At 42.8% G+C, this 4,851-nt stretch overlaps 1 pseudogene; it reads right to left on the reverse strand.

Annotated features, from left to right (window-relative positions):
- Positions 1–1,111: 1,111 nt before the first annotated feature.
- LOC116685508 (interferon-induced protein with tetratricopeptide repeats 1B-like) lies at positions 1,112–4,429 on the reverse strand (annotated as a pseudogene).
- Between the last annotated feature and the right edge of the window lie 422 nt (positions 4,430–4,851).

The following is a 4,851-nucleotide window of genomic DNA, read 5'->3' on the forward strand; positions in this document are numbered from 1 at the left end:
AGGAAATAAATAAATTAAATAACAACAACAATAAAAACATTGAAAAAGAGGCAAAAACCTTCAGAAAAAGTGTTGATTTTTGAAGTTTTGACCTGGGAGGACGACAGCTGCATGGTCCATTTTTTTAAACTTTTCAGTCAAAGCATCAAAGAAATACAACTTTACATTAACATCTCCATGGCTACAGATTAAAGGTGATTAAACAGAGATTTCGTGTTTTCCAGTTAAACTGAGCCCGTCACTGTGAAGTGGTGCTAAACTGTAACCATAGTTACACCGGTAGTGGCAGCAGAACGTCAATTATTGGGAAATATAACAAGAAAGACAACATTAATATAAATCTATTTAACCCTCCTGGTGGTGTCTTCGGGTCTAATCTGACTCCTTTCCAAACGTTTCCAAATCAGAATTTGGGTTTATTTCACACAAATGTCCAAAAAAGTAACGTTGATGGTTCCCAACAACGCTCCTCACAAGGTAAATAAATAATCAGCTCACTACTTTCAATGGATTTGTGTGTTTTTTGTCAATTTCACAGCATTTGGAGAACAAACAATTGGTAAAAGAATTTTACAAAAGTGTAAAAAAAGAGAAAATGTAAAAAAAAAAAAAAAAAAAATCAGAAGGCTCGAAAAATGCTCAGTTGCCCAATGTGGAAAAAATCATTGGGGGAAGCCACAAAAGGGTAAAAAATTTAAGAATTATACTAATATTTGAGTTAAAAAAGCAGAAATTATGGATTATTGTGACTAATAGTGTATTTCCAAAGAGCGTTGTTTGGAATCCAATCCATTTTTTTGTGGTAATTTGGTTAAAAAGAAACTCATATTTCAGATTTTTTTGTTTTTTTTTGTTTTCATTCTTGTTGTTTTGCACTTTTTTCACCTTTTCAGACATCAACTCGTAGATATTGTACAGTTATAGGCCTTAAATATATTTTTGCAGCAGTTTTTATAAGTTGCAGTTTGATATAGACATTTTTTAAAGGGGTCAGATTTGACCCGAGGACCCCAGGAGGGTAAATAAAGGGAAAAGCCCCAAAAACTGATCTAGAAGAACAGATGTTGCTGCCTTCTGCACCAGCCGACCAATAGAAGTGATGATGTGTAATCTACTTCTGGATTAGAACCGGGCTTTTAAGACCACTATGGGCTTTGCAGGTTTCCAGAAGCTCGTGGATTTCTCTACACAGTGGCTCCTGCCTCGGTCCCTGATCCTCTTCAGGGTCCTGATGCTGTACCGTCGATGGGGGAGTGCTGCGGTATCTCTGCACCTTCATGTGTACTGGATCGACTTGTGGTAATTCCTACAATTGAGGTATAGATGTTCTGCGTAGCTGTTGTAGAGCATCTGTTTCTCTGCAGGTTCCAGGTCCAGTTCTAGCATTTCCTGGTATATCCGCTCAGCTTCGGCCATGCCGTGATTTAACTGTGCGTATATATTTGCGAAAGCTATTTTCTTTATGAGGAACGAATCAGGGTAGAGAGCGATCACCTCCTCATGGAGACCTATGGCTCGGTCTATCTCGATTGGACTCAGGCGACGCTCCCTGACGTAAACGATCTTCCATTTGTAGCAGAGTGCAGCGCATCGCTTCAGATAACGCTGGTCTGGATGGGTTCCCAGAGCCTCCTCGGCCAAAGCAATGGCCGTGTCAACAGAGATGTAGTAACTGTAGACCTTTAGTAAAGGTCTAATGCCACTGTAGCTGCTCACAGGGTTTCTCAGCACCTTTCTGGCTAACTCACGTGCTTCTTCTTCAATGTTTTCTCCTTTCTGAGTGCATTGATTAAGGTAGAGGGCAGCGAGGTACATGTTCTCTGGATCCTGTTCCTTGGCGAGTCTCATTTTCTCCAGAAGCTCAGCTTTCACCTTGTAGTCGTTGTGCTTGACAAACCCCACTAACCCTAAGACGTAGCTGGTGTTCCACTCCACCATGTCCGGCTGCATCCTGATGGCTCTCTGGAAGTAATCTGCAGCCTGTTTCTTTTGTTCTGCGCTGAACTTCATCAGGGTCCAGGCTTTCTCAGCGTAGATCTCTGGATGGAGCTGGTCCTGGGGGTCCTGGGGGTCCTGGGATGGAGAGGGGTATTTCTTCATCAGGGCGTGGACCTTTGACAGGTAAGCCTGACTCTCTGCTCGGTCTCCCAGGTGGTGGTGCAGCCACGCCAGGTCCCCGTAGTTCACCACCAACCAGGGACCCTGGTCTGCGTTTCTTGTCTTCCTAAAGGCCTCTGCAGCCTTGCTGAAGAGACTCTGGGCGTCTTCGGTGAACCCCAGCTGGTACTGGACGAACCCCCGCAGGTTGTAGATGTGACCCAGCCAGCTGTTCCCCTCCTCGGTGCCGATGTCCTCCAGGGTGGCCCTGCGACGTAAGAGGATGGACTTGCTGTGGTCCAGATCCCAGGTGAAGTGGCACTGCAGGGCCTCCAGTTTGGACTCCAGTGTTGTTGGACTCTGAGCAGCACTGAAGGAGAATAAAATAAAAAACAAACAAACATCTAGTTAATGTAATGTGCTATAGTAAAGGGTTCAGATAATCCAGGTTCATTTCATGTAGGAAGGAGGTTAGGAAAGAAGATAGAAATCCCTCCTTCCCTACTTCTAGAGTCTTGTACTCAGACCCGACCCATCCTCCAACTGGGTCTTGATTTAGACCGTAACGTAGGCCTGTATCCATGTTGCTTAGTTTTTTGCCATTTCTTTCGCAACAACACACAGAAGCAACACAAAATCAGCTCATAATTATGAGTCAATGAGAACGGGTCAGATGCCTGTCCCAAGATGGCGGCGGTAGAGACGCGTCTCACGAGCCAATGGCTGTGTCTTCAGGGGCTTGGACATGTTTACACACCCACGCTAAAGCTGATTAACCAGAGGAATAAAAACATCTTTGGGAAATTTTAAGGACACCAATTTACTTTAAGAATGTGTAATGTCCAGCCGACATTATATATTATACATGCACAAAGGACGTTGGGGTGCTTAAAAGGTTGGACAGACAGACACACAGACGGACAGATGGACAGACAGACAGACACAGACAGACAGACAGACAGAGACGGACACACACACGGACAGACAGAGACGGACAGACAGACAGACAGACAGACAGACAGACAGACAGAGACGGGCACACAGACGGACAGACACAGACAGACACAGAGAGACAGACACACAGACGGACAGACACAGACAGACACAGAAAGACAGACACACAGACGGACAGACAGACGGACAGACAGACAGACTGACAGACGGACAGACAAAGAAAGACACAGACAGACACACGAACAGACGGACAGACAGATGGACAGACAGACAAAGAGAGACAGACAGACAGACGGACAGACGGACAGACAGACAGATACAGAGAGACAGACAGACAGAGGGACACACAGACGGACAGACAGACAGAGGGACACACGGACAGACGGACAGACAGACAGACACAGACAGATACAGAGAGACAGAGGGACACACAGACGGACAGACAGACGGACAAACAGACAGACAGACACACAGACAGACAGACAGACTCCAAACTGCCTCTATAATTCCCGCTTTGTGTCTCAAAGACATTTAAGATTCAGCTTGAGGACATAAAGAAAAGACAGACAGGAGCAGGAAGGAGGAAATGAAAGATGAATCAATGAAAGAGTGGATGAAAAGAAATGAAAGAAGACAAAAGTAACAAAGACACAAAATTACAAATATTATTATTTATTATTATTATTAATATTCTTTGCTTAGTTTTGACCCTCGTGTTGTCTTCTCTAGTTTTTCGGGGTCAAAATCTTAAGTTAAAACCTCCTTAAGACACTTATGTCACTTTTCCCAAAGTTATTTGTTGATTTTTTTTGACATTTTTGTTGTTTTTTGCATTTTTGGGAGATTTGTTGTGACTTTTTGACGTTTTTTGACTCTTTTCCTGAAGTTCTTTCTCACTTTTTACAATGTCTTTGTCGATTATTTCTATATTTCTTTGGACATTTTTGTTGTTTTTTTCCAAACTTTTCCGTCACTTTTTTCAGTGTCCTTAAATCTTTCTTTTCTTAAAGTGCAAGACAATTAATAAAACATCCAAATTCAATAAAAATAGTGAACTGATGAGTTATTTAACATGAGGAGAACAGGAGGGTTAAAGAAACATATGAGCCCGGCTTTAAGGGAAGTAGCAAGAGATGAAAATAGAAAAATTAAAGAAGAGAACCATAACATCTTCATATCCAACATACCAACTGTACTAATATGTTTAATAGGTTAAATCTTTACTTGTATCATTAGCTACTCACCACATCCTTCAGCTGTGGTTCTCGACGGGTTCTCTGAGGAGCTGGTTCGGTTCTTGATGCTGCGTCCAAGATAAAGGTCTGGTGTGGTATCTGCATTTCATGTGAAACCTTCAGTTCTGCTTTAGCTTGGCTTTCATTTCCCAGAATGGAAGTTATGAAAAATCTAATAGGTCAAAAAAGGAAAACCTAAAACATGACTCATCACGAAGACTGTTAGGAGAACGTTAGGGGAATGATTTCTAAGGTTGCAACGTTAGGGGAACGTTGGAGAACGTTTTCTAAAGGTTGCAATGTTAGGGGAACGTCAGGGGAACGTCATCTAAAGGTTGCAACATTAGGGGAACGTTTGGAGAACGTTTTCTAAAGGTTGCAATGTTAGGGGAATGTCATCTAAAGGTTGCAATGTTAGGGAACGTTTAGGGGAACGTCATCTAAAGGTTGCAAACATTAGGGGAACGTTTGGAGACGTTTTCTAAAGGTTGCAATGTTAGGGGAACGTCAGGGGAACGTCATCTAAAGGTTGCAATGTTAGGGAACGTTAGGGGAACGTTAGGGG

This window comes from Etheostoma spectabile, unplaced genomic scaffold, assembly GCF_008692095.1.
Source record: "Etheostoma spectabile isolate EspeVRDwgs_2016 unplaced genomic scaffold, UIUC_Espe_1.0 scaffold00569912, whole genome shotgun sequence".
Lineage (NCBI taxonomy): Eukaryota > Metazoa > Chordata > Actinopteri > Perciformes > Percidae > Etheostoma > Etheostoma spectabile.